Source organism: Diceros bicornis, chromosome 4 (genome assembly GCF_020826845.1).
Source record: "Diceros bicornis minor isolate mBicDic1 chromosome 4, mDicBic1.mat.cur, whole genome shotgun sequence".
Taxonomy (NCBI): Eukaryota; Metazoa; Chordata; class Mammalia; order Perissodactyla; family Rhinocerotidae; genus Diceros; species Diceros bicornis.
The window spans coordinates 42,870,973-42,888,724 of record NC_080743.1 but is presented as its reverse complement, the minus strand read 5'-3'; the positions used below and the strand labels follow the sequence as shown (position 1 = coordinate 42,888,724).

Here is a 17,752-nt window from a genome sequence, read left to right as displayed (position 1 = left end):
TGGTTGTGTAGACTGTGTGGTTGTGTGGTATGAGTCTGTGTGTTACCGTGTGCAATTCGGAATTCCTGAGTACAACTGTGTCCAGTTGTGTGTGATTGTGCGCCGATGAATGGTTGAGTGTGAACGTCTGTGGTTAAGTCTCATGTGCACAGTGTGTGTGATTCTGTGTGATCGTCTGTCATGGCCTGTGAAGGCATGATTGCCTGTGTCATGTGTGATTCCACGTGGCTGCGTGCTGCTGAGGGTCACAGTGTGTGATGGAGCGTGTCTGTGGGTGATTGTGTGTGACTGGGTGGGCTTCGTATGATTCTTCAGGACCACGTGTGTGTTCCCGGCACAGGCCCAAGAAGGTCAGGGGTCTGCAGCCCACATGCCGTGGTAGGTGAGAGATGGGTGTGTGCATCTCTGTTGTGTCCTTTCTCCTTTTCTAAGTCTACGCCTGAGGAGCCTGTAATAGCTCCCACTTAGGAAGGAAGTGGAGCTTGGCTGCAGGATGCTCACCCCCCGGGTCACTGACTGGTTTTAGAGTGTTTTCTTGGAAGTCAGGCTGCCCTTCGGAGTAATGCAAGCCCATCCAAGCCCTCACAGCAGCCAGCTCCCAGTGCCAAGAGTGTCTCGGCACGGCCCGGGCTCAGGCCCAGGCTGCCTCCCACCCCTGCAGGGACACAGTCAGCTTCTCTCAGCCCTGGCCATCGGCTCCCACCCTCCCCATTCCTAATCCGGCGCAAAAGGAACGCAGGCACCCAGCTCCCCTTCTTTCCCACCCCGAAGACAAGCACATGCCTTTTAAGGGTCTTAACACCAACTCCTTCAGGGAAAGCAGAGAGTCACAAAAGCATCCCACACGAGGGACTTACAAATGTGTCAGACTCTCACAAGCTCTTACAGTCCTGGGCCCTGGACTACTGCCTCCATTTTTCTACCTGAGGAGGGTGGGCGAGCTTCCTGTCCCACCTGCATTAAAGGGGCCCACCAATGCAAGACGCTCACTCACCCCCACCACCCTCCCACAGCTGAGGCGGGCCCTCTGCCTCTCTGAAGAGACTCCAGCTCTCAGGGCCATAGCTTTGCCCAGAAATTACAGAAATGATCCCTCTGATTTGTCTTCTGCAGATCTGAGTTAGGCAACAGCTGCCCAGATGTGGGGGCTTCACACTGCTTCTTGGGAAAGAGTCTCTATGTTCAGAGACTGGATCATCTGCCATGGCTTCTACAGGACCAGGCTGAGGATGGTGACGTGGTACAGAGTCAGCAGGAGGCTGGAGCACTCCGAGGGGAGAAAGTTCCAGAAGCAGGGGTAGAAGGAAAGAAGAATCAAGAGTGGGGAGCCAGAGCGCCCTGAATAGAGAACTGGGCCAGGGCCAAGGCAAGTGTCCCCTTCCAACACCAGTAGGCCCACAGACCTGGGTGGGAAGGGGCGTTGTAGACAGAAGACCCTGGACCGGCAGCTCAGGGTTCTGAGGTTCTGTCCTAACTCTGCCACCGAGCAGCTGTGTGACCAGGAGAAGCTGCTTTCCCTCTCTGGGCTTCAGTTTATCCACCTTGAAGGCTGAAACAATAGAGGAAATGAAATATGTCACGTGCGGAGCCCAGAGGCATGAGTAGGTGCTGACAGACTTCCTCATCACGCATCCAAAAGACAGTTGTTGACTCCTTCCCCGGTTTGGGGGTGGGGGTGGCCTAAGGCCCTTCCCAGCCCCGGTGGTCTACATCTCAGAAACAATCTATCATCTCTTCCCCCATTAGAACCAGCAGGGCCCACCACACCCAGATCCCAGAGGCACTGCTCAGAGCGGGGTGGAGGGTTGGGGAGGAGTTGACAGTAAGAAGGGAAGAAAGCAGGGGTGGGGGGGGGGGGACTAACCTGGCAACATAGACTGCGGGGCTGCCCACAGCAGGGCCTGACCCTGGTGTCCGCCAAGACTCTTCCTGCACCTGCCTGACTTGCCCATCCCACCTACGCCTGCTCCCTCCCTCCCCCCCCAACCACCACAAGTCCTCCGGGCAGAGCCCTGGACTCAGATCATCTGTCTGCTGCTGGGGCTCAATCCCCGTGGAGCATCCGAGCTAAACTCAACACCCTAAGCCCAACAAGCTAAGCACCAGAGGCTAGAAAAATTAGTAAGACACAGGCCCTACCTTCCAAGAACTTTTAACTACAGTAGTAAGAACACGTATTGATGGTGCTAATTAGGACCACATGGCAAATGCAACTGCCTTCAAGATCCAGACAGATGGTATAAATGGCTGAAGCAGTCTGGTGGAAGTCAGTAGGGCACAGTGGGGCCTGGGGACCAATTGCGAACCAACATATCCTATTTCAACGTGGGCCAAAGAAAAGAGAGCTGCTTCTAGCTGCCTCTTACAACATTTTCTGAGTTTTTACTAAGTGCCAGGCACTGCATGAAGTGCTTTCATGCATTCTTTCACTTAATTCTCTCAAGAATTCTATGATAGAGATTAGTATTATAGGAGACAGACTCTAAGGTGGTCCCCATGGTCCCTGTCTCCTCGTGTTCATGCCATTGTGTAATCACTTCCCCTTGAGTGTAGGCAGGACCTGTGACTAGTTTCCAACCAGTAGAATAACCAATATGCCAATATCTAACTAATATTGGTAAAGGTGGTAGCATGTCACTCCCATGATCACCTTGTGTTATACAAGCACTGCCCCCCCCCCCCCGCTCCCGTCTTGCTAGCAGATCAGTGCTAGAGACTTCCTCTCTTGCTGGCTTTGAAGAAGTAAGCTGCCATGTTCTGAGAGGACCTATGGAGAGAGCCTCCTGGCAAGGAACTGTGGGTGGCCTCTGGGAACTGAGAGAAGCCCCCTGCTGACAGCCAGTTCTACAACCACAAGGAGATGAATTCTGCCAATAACCTGCATGAGGCTGAAAGTGGATCCATCCCCACTGGAGCCTCCAGATGAGAACTCAGCCCTGGTGACACCTTGACTGCAGCCTCGTGGAGGACCCAGCTGAGCTGTGCCCAGACTCCTGACCCACAGACACTGTGAATAACAAATGTGTGTTGTTTCAAGTTGCTAAATTTATGACAATGTGTTATGAAGCAATAGAAAACTAATGTAAGTGGTATCGCCATCTTAGATATGAGGGATCTAAAGCTCAGAAACTGACCAGAGTCAAACAATTAGTATGAGGCATAGCAGGGACAACAGCCCCATCTCCAGACTGCTCAGGCTGATGTTCTCTCCAGGACCCAGCCTGCTGTGCTGGTGATTGTTCCCTCAGTGCCCACCTAGATATGAGAGGAAGAACCTTATGAGGGCTGTTAGAGTGATGAGGGTTACAGAACAAGGAGGAATGGGATGTGCTGGGAGCATGTGGTGAGGCAGCCAGCCTAGGCTGAGGGCCAGGGACAATCTTCTTTAGGAAGTGACAGGCAAGTCCCTTGGGAGTCAGCCTGGTGAAAAGTCAGCCACTTTGCATTGCAAGTGAGTGGGTGAGTGGCTGACCTTTCCTGGTCAAGGGTCCCCTGGGGAGAGGACTTTCCGAGCAAAGTGAAATCACCCAGTTTCTGTGCACTGGCTTCCCAAGACACCTTGTCCCAAGGATCCAGGGCCTCTATGACTGGCCTGCGACGTCCAAGACCTTGGAACACCACTTCCTGGATGCATCATGGGTGGATGGGGTAGAGGTGGGAGTTGCTTAGTTGTCACTCTTGTCCTCTAAACATCTGCAGACATCTGGCAAGGGAAGAATCACAGGTTGGAACAGGAGGCAAAGCAGGCAGTTGGGGAATGAGGGTATGAGCAGAGCCAAAGAAAAGAGCAGGAACTAGAAAGGGGACTCCGCACCCCATGGGCCCAGCTGCAGTCTGTGATGACTGAGCAAACCCAGGGGTCCTTGCAAATGAGATGGCAGGCTGGTATGGATCAGGCAGGGTCCCAGCAGGAAGCAGACAGCACACTCAAATTGGGCCATTTGAAGAGCATTCAATCAAGAGATTATTTTCAAAGGTAAGGGCAGGATGTAGGGAAGGATGCAGGAACCTGTGCCAATCACAGCAGCCCATTCCACTACTAGGCCTGATGGGGCCAGAGGAGAGGACTAGAACTGGTCTGAGTGGAGAGGGCCGCCTGACCCGAGCTGCAGCCTCAGTTGAGGGATGCAGCCAGATTGTGGCAACCCCACAGGTGGTGTCAGGGCAATAAGTGCCCTGGACTCTCTCTCTCCTCTCTGCCTCTCATATGCTGTCGGGGCTCCATGCTGGTCAAGGTGGAGAGTAAGGGCACCCACCAATGCAATCCCCATTGGCCAGCCTCCCAGGGCATAGGGCAGGGTGGAGGATGTGGGGAACAGACCTGGAAGTGAGAAGAGACCCAATCCTGACTCCACCTCTTCCCAGCTGGGGACTCCGGACAAGCCACTCAACCTTCCTGGGTCTCAGTTTCCTCTTCCGTAAAAGAGGGATGGTGAGCATGCTTACGCTCAGTTTTTCCGAATTTGAAATGCAATAATGTATTTAAGGATTCCAGCTTGAGCCCCGCATGCATTGGCTGGGTGCAAGTGCTTGGTTTCTAAGAGTCAGCAACGAGAACACAAAATCGGGGCCGCTGAGAAGCCAGACTCCGGCCCAGAAACGCTGGACATCCGAACAATGCACTGATGAGAGGCTTGCTCAGCGGGTCTTAGAGTCCCTGCCAGGACTAGAACCCAGAAACGCTCTCTCCCTCTGAAGGGGCCTGAGGGGCACACAAACTCACACACACACCCAGCCAGCAGCTGCAGGAGGGAGGTGCTTTGCCTCTTAGACTCTCTGCAGAGAAGCAGCATCAGGCCTGTCCAGAGCCCAGAGTCTGCATTCAGGGGATGTCTGAGGTGAGTGGAGGAGCAGACAGCAGGACTAGGGCCCAGCTCTGCCTGGAATCATGGGCCCAGCTGGAGGGAAACTTGGCAGCACTAGCCACCTCCCTGTGTGGAAACCCTCCCATGCACCCTAAACACGTGCCATTTAGGTGGGACCCTGGCAGCGATGGGGAGGGATCTTACCACCCCACAGGGCACCCAGGGCAGCTGGGGAGCCTCCTGCCCCTGGATGTCCACCGGCCTAGAGCCCAAACAGCGCAGGCCCTGCCTAGGACAGCCCTCAGAGCCTCAAGGACAGACTCCAGGCACCCCACACCCCAACCTCTGTTTGCCTGTGACAGCATGTCAGTGCCCAGAACAAAGGCCCCTGGTGAGACCCGCAAACCTCTGCCCTTTATGTTTTTATCACCCACATCTCAAGTTTGCAGGAAGAGGGTTTTCAAAGCCTCGCGTCAGGACGGCACTGCACACTGCGGTCAGTTATTTCAAAAGAAAGGAAGCCAAGGTGGATTAAAGAACAGCAGGTGCAGCAGATTAAGGCCTGGCCAGGGTGGGCAGGGGCCCGAGGGAAGGGTGTGAGCGCCTGGGGGAGAAGGCCTGTGCCCTCCCAGCTCTCAAGGGAGCAGTAGAAAGGGAGGTGAGGTGGGGAGTGCGGCTCAGTCTCCCTCAGGAGAAATAACTGAGGGACGGGGGAGACAGGGTGGCCTGTACTGCTTTTTGGGTCGCGAAATGACGACTCAGTGCCTGTGCTGTGAAAGGACAAAGCACAGAGGAACGGGGGTCACAGAGGCCTGGGAGGAGCACAGCCCTGTCCAGCACCCACTCCTGTCCTTCCCCAGCTCCCCTGCCCAGGGAGGCCCTCGTGGTAAACCCCAGCTGGCCTCCCTCTCCCTGCACTGCCGAACCCTTGCCAACTCTCGCCTGGACGTGGCAATAGTCTTCTAACTGTTTGCCCCCCTTGAGTTTGTGGCATCGAACTCCGGCCTCCATGCTGGATTGACAAATTACATTTTTCTAAGCCACGCTGTCTCTAGTGTTTCCTACATCTCAGGTGCATCCTAGAGCTCAAAATGGGAAACACGAAGTTTCTATATCTCCTATGAAACTGTGATTAAACTGACCAAGTTGCTCTTAAAAAGTGTGGGCTATAAAGTTGTTTATTTTACTGCCTCCGTTTTCCTTTTGCTTCATTTTTCTGGCTTCTTTTTCATTTATTTTATCTTGTTGTATTGAATGAATCCTCTTTTAAAAAACCTTTTTTAAAATTGTAAAATGTTTCAAGAATTTGGAAACCACAGGGAATTATATAATGAACATCTACCAGCTTTATCAATTCTTAACATATTGCCAGATTTTTGTTTTTTTCCTTTTTGTTGTGGTAAAACATACTAACATAAAATTTACCGTTTTAACCATTTTAATTTCTTTTAGAAACATAACATTATACATACAAAGGGTCCTATGACCTCTCTTCCACGCCCACTCGTTCTTCCCCAGAGGTAGCCACAATTTTGAACTTGATTCTCCTATAAAAGTGATACCTGTGATACGTTTTACAATTAAAACAATCCACTCAGTGGAGAAGGGCATAAAGGAGAAAGAATCCCCCTGCTCCCCTTGAAATGACCATTGTTAAAACTTTCTATGAATCTTTCCACGTGTTTTTTTATACACTGGAATTATATTAGCTTGTTTTCTTTCTTGACACAAATGAACTTAAACTATGCTTACTGTTTTCCAATTTGCTTTTTGTTTTGTTGTTGCTATTCCTTGGACATTTTTCCGTGGGAGGACTAATAAATCTACTGTATTCTTTTTCACAGCTGCATGGGATTCTACTTTATTTAATAGTTTCCCATGGATGGATATTTAGGTGGTTTCCAGCTACTTAGCTATTCTAAACAAGCCTGCATTGAGCATTCTTGACATATAGTTTTGCTCACTTGTGGGAGTACTCTATATCTGTAGAATAAATACCTATGAGTGGAGTTTCTGGATAAAAGGGTATTGAACATTTGACATCTTGCAAGATATTGCCAAACTCCCCCTCCACTCTAAAAATGATCACCTTAAACACCAAGCAACATATGACAGTTGTCTCCCCACATCCTCGAGAATGTCTTCTTACACCCTTATCCGCCTTTTGTTATCTTCTGTGAACTGTCTGCTCTTATCCTTTTCCCCAGCACTTTATAGGTGTATTTTTTACATTTGAATCTTTGACCCATCTGGAATTAATTTTAGATGCAGAGTGAGACAGACATTCTTTTCAATTAACACTTATTGTTGTTCTACTCTGTCAATAGATTGAATTAAGTACAAAGATAAAGGGAAAAGCATGTTTCTCTCCACTGCTAACAGGCAACAGCTACCCGATTTTGCCTCCCCACTTAGAGTTAGCCCACCTCGAGGCTCTAGTTTAAGAAATGGAACATTGCCTCTGCCCATCCCATCTTCATAATGGATGGACTAGACACACATGCTCTGCAATCATCCAGTCAGTTAGTCGTTCAACAAATAGGTAGCAGAGGATGCAGTCACCAGAATTTTGGTTTTTTCCCAAGAAGTGTATTGCCAGAGGAGTAGACTGTGGCAGACTGCAAACAGTCCACCCAAATCTATTCTCCCTCTTCCATTGTAACGGAGTTGAAGCTGGGCACATGGCTGCTTAACTAGAGACAGAGTTTCCCAGCCCTGTGCATTTAGATGGGGCCACATGACTACATTCTCACCAGGGGAATGTGAGCAAACTGGCATGTGCCCCACTGGATATAATGGTTTTAAAATATGACGCAAATTCTTCAACCCTCTTCCCATCAAGAGACAGGGTTCATGATGCCTCCACTTGAACCTGGGCAGTCTTCAGCCAAGAGTAGAGTGGGAAGCAATGTGACTTCTGAGGCGAGGGCATAGAAGGCTATGCAGCTTCCACCTTGTTCTCTGGGAACACTCGCTCTTGGAGCCCTGAGCCTCCATAAAAGAAGTCTAACTCCCGTGAGGCCACCAAGTTGGAGAGGCCATATGTGGGTGCCCTGGTACAGGCCCAGCTGAGCCCAGGCTTCCAGCCAAGCATCAGGTGAGTGAATATGCCTCTAGATGACTCACTCCAACCATTTGAGTCACCCCCAGTCATTTGAGTCTTCCTTGCTGAGGCCCCTCCCGTGTGCAGCAGAGAGACAGGCCATCCTCCCTGTGTTCTATCCGAATCCCCCAGCATTCCTCAGAGACCCACAGAAAGTGTGAGGATAACGAAATAGTTGATGTTTTACAGGACTAAATTTTGGGGTGGTGTGTTATTCAGTAACGGATACCTGGAATCAAACCAAGACCTAGAAAACTCTTCCCCCTTCCTGCTGGCTCCCACCCAGATGTGGCAGTGACCCAGCCTCAACTATGCAAATGACAACTTCTAGGGATGGCAGAACCACAGGGTGGAAGGAACCTGGGTCCCTAAAGGACCACATGGAGCGCTGCTGCCAGCTGATAAGAAACACTCACCTCAAGGCCTATGTGAGAGAGGAATCAATGTTTTTATTCCTTAAGCCAAACAAACAAAACAAAGATACAGCAGTGAGCAAGGCTGACATGGTCCCTGCCTTCTGTGAACTTATGTCTTTGTCTAAGGAGAAGGGTAGAGGGAGGGGTTGCAACAACAGATCAAACCCCTCCAAATCATACAATTGGTTATTTAATTTAATGACAGTTGTAATCAGTTCTAAGCAGAGATATACAAGGAGCTGTAAAAACAATTCACAGGGGCTTTGACTCCGTGAGGGTGGACATGGAAAGTAGCCCTGATGAAGTGATGCTCTTAGACCAGAAGGGAGAGTAGAGATTAAGTAGGGTGGTAGGGAGGGAGGAGGGGAAGACTGTTCTGGCACTGGAAGTGGGTAGAGCATGTGCAAAGGCTCCGAGTCAGGAAGGAGATGGTGAGTTTGAGAAACTGAAAAAAAGCCAATGTGGGCCTTGCGGGTCAGGCTAAGGATTTCAAATATGATCTCTAAGAAATGAGAATCCATGGGATAATTCCAGCGGGAGAGTGACCCCATCAGGTTAGCTGCTGCAAGCTGTGGGGAGAACAGACTGGGGGCAGGGAGACCACCAGGAAGCTGATGGAGACCCCACCTGTGGTGGGGGCTGTGGAGACAGAGAGGTGATTACATCTGAGAGCTATTTGGGAGACGGTTGATCGGATTTTGGGGGTAAGGGGCACTTGTTGAGAGAGAGGAGTCAAGGATGAAACACCAGTGAGACGATGTCCGGTCTATGAGTAAATTATAACGTCATAGCCAGAGGAAACCTAGACATGGCCAAGTTCAAAGGCAGCTCAGAGCAGGAGAAAGGGGATTGGGTTTGTTAGTGGGTGCCTTTGAGCAAGTCACCTTTCACATCTGTATCTTTGTCTATAATATGGGAACAATCCACTACACAGGGCTGCTTTAAGCATAAGGACTGTGGCTGCATTCACTCACCCAAAAACTCACAGTGAACAGCACCTACGATGCCACAAATAAGATGAAGGCATAAAGGACACGGTGTGTTAGTGAACGCGCTAAGAACAAATCAGGTAGGGAAAGAGGATAGAAGGGAGAGGTAAATGTTTGGACAGGATATTCAAGGTATACACTTGAATACCTTGAGCACGGTGGGTCTAGGTTCAGTGGAATCTGAGGGAGGGATCCCTTTTGAAAAAAGAATACAAAAATATCTTATTTTTGCAAATTTCACAAAAATATGTGGTCGTATGAATAGACATCTAGGGCCTTGGCAGGGGCAGGTGTGAGTAAGGGGGCCCAGAGCATAACCTTCAAGGGCTTCTCAGTAAATCCACCTCTGCTCATGAGTAATACGGCTGTGGCAAGAGGAAGCGTGCGACTGGGGTTGTCAAAAAAGAATCTGTTTTCTGTGACTTAGAGCAAGTCATCCAATTACTCTGACCCTCAATTTCCTGATCTGTAAATGAGGAAAACAATATCATGTCCTTATAAGGTTTTAAGGAGTAAATAAGGGCATGTAAGTAAAGTTCCTGCCTCAAAGTAATATGTGGTAGCTATTATTTTAATTTTTATTCCTACCCCACACAGATGGAGAACCATGGTCTCAGCCTTGGGGAGGGGCTAGAAGAACCAGAGTAAAAAGGAGATTGTGAGCCTGGATGGCAGGCAGGCCCCACGCTGCCTCTGAGAGCTGGGCTCAGTGGCTCCAGGATGCACACGCTGTGTGTGTGGCCTTTGACCTGTGGAATAGGTGTGTGGCAGTGGTCCTTGTGTGCTACACTCTAGAACACAATCTATGGAGATCACACATCCAGTGAAGACCCAGCTGCCCCTACAGACATGATGTGTAATGGGATGAGCAGAAAAAGCAGATGCAGGGCCCGCAGCTGACATTGTCTTCTTTGCACAACTATTATATCCCCAGAGCCTTCTCTCTCCCGTACACAATGGCAATTCTTGAGGGAAAACTGATTGCCCTGGTTGCAGGAGAAGAGGCAACGGTCCCAAACAATAGAATCATGGTAGTGGGTGTTGGACAAGTCAGTATGGCGTGTGCCATGAGCACTCTGGGAAAGTCTCTGGCTGACGAACTTGCCCTTGTGGATGTTTTGGAAGATAAACTCAAAGGAGAAATGACGGATCTGCAGCACAGGAGCTTATTTCTTCAGACACCTAAAGTCATGGTAGATAAAGCTTACTCTGTGACCACCAACTCTAAGATTGTGATGGCAACTGCTGGAGTCCGCCGGCAAGAGGGACAGAGTCATCTCAATCTGGTGCAGAGGAATGTTAATAGCTTCAAATTCATTAGTCCTCAGATCATCAAATACAGTCCTGAATGCATCATAATTATGGTTTCCAACCCAGTAGATGCTTTCACGCATGTTACCTGGAAAGTAAAAGGGGATTACCCAACCACCATGTGATAGGAAGTGGGTGTAATCTGGAATCTCCTAGATTTCACTGTTTTATAGCTGAAAAACTTGGCATTCATCCCAGCAGCTGCCATGAATGGATTTGGGGAGAACATGGCGACTCAAGTGTGGCTGTGTGGAATGGAGTGAACGTGGCAGGCATTTCTCTCCAGACACTGAATCCAGAAATGGGAATGGACAATGATAGTGAAAATTGGAAGGAAGTGCATAAGATGGTTGAATGTGTCTGGGAAGTCATCAAGCTAAAACGATACACCAGCCGGGCTCCTGGGTGAAGTGTGGTTTATCCCACTGAATCCGTGTTGAAATATCTATCCAGGATCCATCCAATGTCAGCGATGGTCAAGGGCATGTGCAGCATTGAGAATGAAGTCTTCCTGAGCCTTCCATGTATCCTGAATGCTGGGGGATTAACTGTGTTATCAACTAGAAGCCGAAGGTCAATGAGGTTGCTCAACTCAAGAAAAGTGCAGATACCCTGTGGGGCATCCAGAAGGACCTGTAAGACCTATGACTTCTGGCTTCTAGGCTGCAGAAATTCAAAACTCCAACGTGATTAACCATGAACCGTGAGTTTTCGTCCATGTACGTGTGTGACAGTTTGCTTTTGTCTTCCTAGACGTGAATTTGGGCTCAAAGAATCAAAGCCCATGCTTAGTTGAATGCTTGCAATATGAGCCCTTGAACAAATAAAATTAACTACTGTAAAAACAAAAAAAAAGGAAAAGGAAAGAAAGAGAGGAGGCTGGGGGCTTGCACAGGCCTGGATTCCAATCCTGCCGCTGCCTCTGCCAGCCTGTGAGCTTGGCCAGTGGCTTCCCCTGCCCGAGCTGCCACTTCCTCAGCTGTCACACAGCAGGACGGTCCCAACGCTGCTGCACAAGGGGCTCCTGAGGATATAACATGCAGGCACGCACAGAGCTGGGGTCACTGTTCCTGTCTCCCTCCTCTTGCCACTCAGACACACTCTCCGGGACATGTACCAAGGAGGAGATCTCGCTGTGACAGCCTTGAGCACCCGGTGACTGAAAGTCTTCCTAGGCCCCAGGTATGTGGCTGCCGCAGCAAATGCTCTCAGACATATAACAAAGCAAGCTTGGCCCGTGGTGGGTGCCGGTGACGTTCGATGACCTAAAACAATTAAACCCATAATCAGAGGGTGCTCCAACTCAGCTGCTGTGGGTTTGTTTGCCCACGAGTCACTATCATCTTGCTGGGAGTGTACATCAACCGTTAGCCCTCAAAGTTCTGTTGCTAAGAGATTATGAATCAAATTCTGTTTCCAAAAAATAACCACTACAGGATGTTCCAGGATAGAACCATAATAACAGCCCAAACAGAACGGATATGCTGTTATTGATAAATCCTTATAAAGAGCTGAGGAATCGGGTAACGGGGAGGTAGGCTGGCCATACACATCCTATGGAAATTACTGGTTTGCCAAGGTTTTGAATAGACTCAGTGATAGAACTGCAAAGGACATAATATAACGTCTTCATGATTCTGCAAGTTCTTCAACCAGCCAAGATGTATTTGTCGGGGCCTGTTATTTGCCTATTCCGTGCGTGTTTATGATCGTCTCAGCCACCTTCAGTTGCAGGCAGTGACTAAGTTTGCCATAGCTGTAACCACCCCTGTCTGGCATAGTGCCCGAGTGCAAGAAGTGATTGAGTGATTTGACACAGTCGTTTGCAGCCACCTCCACGATTGCTCTGTTGCTGGGGCAACAGGAACTAGTCAACTCACAGAAGCCCAGGTTAGAGCAGGACAGAGGTTCCGTCAACAGGGAGGTCAGCAAACAGGACACTGGTTTCATCCGGCCCCTAAAACAGCTCCACCCAGGGGATTTTCCTGGGAAGATGCAGCGATTCAGCTCTGTCTCCTTGCCAAAGGCTCCTGGGTCACCTCCAGGTGATTACTGTCAGGCAGATGGATTGGTGCAAAGGAGCTATCATCATTTAGGAAGGGAGCTCCTGATCTCTGCCGGCATCTCTCCTGACCTGGGAGCAGAGCGGTGCAATGCCAGCCTGACACTCCCTTCCTGCTGCCCCCCAACCTCCTCCCCCTCAACCTCTACCAGCACCCCCTGCTGTCTGTCTGGTCAGGCCCCTGGCTGCTGTGGCCTTATGGTCTATATTTTATCTCACTGGGCAGGTAATGGATGGCAAATTGTGTTCTTCTCTTTCATTTTACAGATGAGGAAGCCAAGATCCAGAGAGACAGAGTGAGGGGTCAAAGTCACACAGCTCGTAAGTCAGGAGGCAGACTCGTGTCTTCTACCCCAAATCCCAGGATCTGCACTGCTCACCAGACCCCAAACACCCTATGATGCATTGCACAGGAAACCGCTGGGTGTTGCAATGGCTCCCAGAAAGGTGTCAGTGTTTCCATGGGACAACCCTGGTGACCCTCGGTCACTGTGTGGCACCCACGGGAGGGGAGCAGAGCCACAGGCACTCTGCCTTCCTCCTTCCTCCAAGGGGCAGAAGATGGGGGTCATGAATCAAGCAAATCATTAACATTCCAGACTCCAAAGCTTATTCTGCCACTCTCTACCTGGGCGACCTCAGACAAGTTACTTAATCTTCTGCAATGCTGTTTCTTTTCTAAAAATTAGGTCAAGACTAGTACCTACCTACTTTACAGCGTTGTTATGAGGAATGCATGAGATTAAACAGGTAAAAGTGGTTAACAGGGTGTGTGGGAAACACTTAGTAAATGCTAACAGCAGCAGCAGCCACAGCTGTAACCATGTCGTCATTTTCGCCACCACCACCATCATCTACTTCTGCTCAGGACCTGGGGTGCAAGTGGACAGGAGGCTGGTGCCAACTGGAGTGCCATTGCAGTCCCCAGTCCTGACTGGTCTGTACCATGAGGGCCTCTGGTGACAAAGGGACACATTTCCCAGGGTTCCTGGTGATAGCTCCTTAATTTTTCAGAAGCTGGGCTCAAAGAACTAAGCAGCAGCTTTGTGGTTTCTGTGCCTGTCTAAACACATGTGCTTCCAATTGGCTCTCCTGGGCTGGAATTCCCCGGTGCCCAGCCCAGGACAGCTCCCCCACTGCCCAGAGCCCCCCACCCTGAATCACGCTGGGCTCCTGCCCTCTGGCAGGCCTGGGGGCCTCAACAACAGACTGCTTCCTCCCCACCATTTATCAGTTCTGTCCCTTGGAGTGGGAAAGAGCTGGCCAGCCCAGGGCCCCCTCCCAAGTCTGTCTGAAAGTTGCTACCCAGAGAAGGGCATCTTAAGGAGTGCTGGGGGCGGGCAAGGGAGATGAAGGTTGAGGTGGAGGGGTCATGAATTCACCAGCCCTGCCACTTGGCACCCGCCCCCAACACAGCGGCTCCAGTTATCCTGTGGGGTCAGGATGCTGTTTCTGCCGAGTCATCCTTTCTTGCCCAGAGGGATGCTGGCCCAAAGCCACATTCCTAGTGGGGTCTAAGTGCCACAGAGTATGAAAACTTCCTTTCTCACCAGCCCCCTAGACCTCCAGCCCTGCACAGAGGCTGGTCTCTCAGCAGCCTCTGCCAGCAGCAAACACTCTCTCCAAGTCTGTGTGTGTCCCCCCCAGAGCTCCAGCCCACCCTAGACCCTGAGCTCCGGGGGAGCTACAAACATTCCACTGGGAGGGAAGGATGCTAGTGTGCTGGTGCCAGGGGGAAGGGAGAAGAGACTGCGCCTAAGAAGAGAGGGCCACGGGGGGATTAAGGAACAGTTTAAAATTCCTGCCTGCCCATTTTGTGGGCCCTCCTGCCAGTGGGGGTCCAGCAGGCCCATTGAGAAGGAGCCTACTGCCCTGGGATAGGCCTGGGCAGGGACCAAATCTCAAGCAAAGAGGAAACAGGCGGAATGGGAGGCTTCAGCCCTGGGCCTATACTGCCCCCACCCAGCAACTCCAGCATCCCCGTATAGCGCAAAACGTCAGTGTCCCCAGACAGGCAAGCTGGCCACACTGTCTCCAGAGTTCATGTTCCAGGAACACATTTTGTGCACCTACTGTGTGCCAGGCACTGCACTAGGCACTGGCCCCATGGGCGTGGACAAGGCAGGTATGGTCCAGTCTCTGATGTCTCTCCCACCCTTTCCAGGCCCACTGCCCTTGCCTCTACTCATGCTCTCATCACAGACTGCTTGGGTTAAAATTTTGGCTCCCCACTTCTAGCTGTGTGACCTTGAACAAGTTACTTTACCTCTCTGGGCCTCCATTACCTCATCTGTAAAATAGGGGCAAGCTAATACCTACTTCATAGGGATGTTAAGAGAGGTAAATGAGTTAATATATGTAAAATGTTTAGAACAGTTCCTGGCACAAAGAGCTCAACGTGTGTGTGTGTGTGCATGTGTGTGTGTGCATGTGTGTGTGTGTGTATGTTCCTGATGCTGTGTGTTTGCTCAGGCTGTTCTCTACCTGGAATGCCTTTCCCCTTTTCTTCTGAAATCTGTAAGTTCAGCCTCGGTAGAGTTTCCAGAAGGGAGACCAACAAGGGGCAGGCCTAAGGTCAGGCCACAGCCCTGCTAGAGCCACCCACACTTGCAGAACACTTTCCTGTATGCCACAGATTTTATACACCCCTGTGAGGCAGCTGAGGGATGGGGGCTCAGAAAGGTAAGACACCTGCCTTAAGTCGCAGCCCTAGTCAGAGGTGGATCTGAGAGTGGAGCTTGGCTCTTCTGACTACAGGTAGTGCTGTCCCTGCCCCACCTCTCAGCAATGGTCCCCAAGAACCTTCAGATACCCTGAAGCTGTGGCCAGAATCTCAAAGACCTCCCAAGACTCAGCACCCAGAGGACGGGGCCTTGCTGGCCCTTCCGAGTCAGTAGGGTTTGTCTCTCAGAGCTGGACAGGGCCAAGGAAGGCCTCAGGACAGGGGGCGCTGGCCCGGCAGAGCCCTGAGGAGGGCCTGCAGGAAGAGCTCAGCCCAGGAAACTCTGAGCAATGCCGGCAGACCACAGGGCCCCCGGCTTCCTGCCCCCTCCACACAGGCTGCCCTGTCAACGTCAACAGGTTTGTGAAACCCTGCTGGGCGGGCACTGGGAACTTGAAGGGCCCCAGAGTTCACCGGCTGTGGTTGCCCTGTTCCTTCGCAGCCCAGGAGAAGGTGGCTTTCCAGAGACTGCCATCCATACTGTAATGGGATCCAGCTGCTGCTGGAGACAGCTACCTGATGGTGGCACCACCACCTCAGGCCCCAGGCCTCCAGACCCCAGAGCTCCTCCTGGGCCCCCACAGATGCAGGGAACCCCTCAACACAGCTGTAGGATGAGATCTGTGGTTGAAGCAGCTTGGAGAGAGACAGAGCGTGGGTTATAAGCTCAGTTCATGGCTTTGCTTGCTATGTGACTTTGGGCAAGTTGGTTAACCTCTCTGTGCCTCAGTTTCCTCACATGTAAAATGATGACAAAAAGTGCCTACCTCGTTGCGATGATTAAGCAGAATAATGTATAGGGAAGGCCTGGCACCGTATCTGGCACACAGTGAGCTCTCGATAAATAGAAGCTGTCGTTTTAGTAAAACCACTACGAGCAGCAACAATAAATCAGAGTGCAAATACTATCGCATTTCTTTGATTTCGTATTTATAATTAAAACCACCCAACCCCAATCTACTCTACTTGAAGGAAGCCTATACTGTCCTCTTGAAGTTTCCTCTCCCTCTGAATTGCCCAAGAACCCCAAGTCTTTGTACTCCAGAAGAGGGAAGTGGAGGGTGCACTTCCACCCCAGGACCAGGAGAACTGGAACTCTGAGCAGGCCTGCTGCCTGCTGACTCTACTCCCACATGGTCAGAAGGAGGACGCTGGTGCTTGGCCACCCAGAGCCCTGCAAGGCCACATAGATCTTCCAGGGGGATGACTCCAACAACGGCTAGGGTGCCCTCGGGCCTGCTCCCACCCCCGTGGCCTGTCACGCCCACACGTGGCCCTTCCCACCGCTGAGTCTGCAGGGCTCTTGGGTCCACCCCTCGCAAACTGGATGAGCTTCCCTGCCACGGTTGAGTCCCTTTTCCTTCCCCAGGATCTGTACTGGGGTTGGGGCTACTTCTCCTTCCAGACCCGAAAACACAGATGGTCTCATTATTCCTCTCTGTCTGAAAGTCCCCAGAAAGCTGCACACCTCGGCCACCCCCAGCACCCACTTGACGGTTAGCCTCGCTGCTGACTCACCTGCCCATAGACCCCCAAGGCGACTCTCGCACATAGCAGAGAAAAAGTGGTCTCCAGTGGAGCATCTTGCCGTATTATTTTTCTTCTCAGTAACTAGACAGCAGGGAGAAGCCAAAGTTGAGGCCCGGGCAGCAGGGGAGCCCTTTTCTCTTTGTGCCCCAGGAGCCCCAGATGTGAGCTCCTAGAAGAGGGGATCAGAGTGTTGCATTTCGGTATCCCCCGGCACCTGGCTCCAGAGCCTGAGCTCTCGCCAATATGTCCATATGGCTCAGTGAACGCTTGTTGACTGATTGACTGAGAGCAAAAAGATGTATCTGAAGGAGGGGATCAAGCAGAGATGCTGGGTTGGACAGAAGAGGGGAAAATGGACCAGGGAGACCAGGGCAACGGGGCAGCGGATGGGTCTGCAGGAGGGGTGGACAGCCTGTGGGAGCAGAGGAAAGAGGATGCATTTCTAGGGTGGCCTGAGAGCAAGGGGCAGTCAGGGTGGCACTAGTGTTGCTGAAAGACCCAGGAGGCATCTCTGGGGGGACACTGGAGATCGCTGACTCCTCCAGGTGCGCAGTGGGGGCTGGGGGATGATGGCAGGATCTTGGCAGAGGCAGCAGCCCCAGAAGGGAGGTGTGGGGGAGGTGGCTCCCAGGGGGATTCAGAGGCAGCCATCAAAATTGTAACTCCCCTCTGCGAAGGGACCCCCTGGTGTGGTTCAGACTGTAAATCAGCAGCAAGCACACTGCCCTCCACAGTGTCCAGAGCCCAGCCTGCCTGAGAGAGGGGCTCCCACTGCCCAGAGGCTGCTCCAACATCGTCTGTGTCCGTCTCAGTG

At 51.3% G+C, this 17,752-nt stretch overlaps 1 pseudogene; it reads left to right on the top strand.

The window, feature by feature from the left end:
- The first annotated feature begins 10,269 nt into the window (after window positions 1–10,269).
- Window positions 10,270–11,263, top strand: LOC131402409 (L-lactate dehydrogenase B chain-like; annotated as a pseudogene).
- The last annotated feature ends 6,489 nt before the right edge of the window (window positions 11,264–17,752 follow it).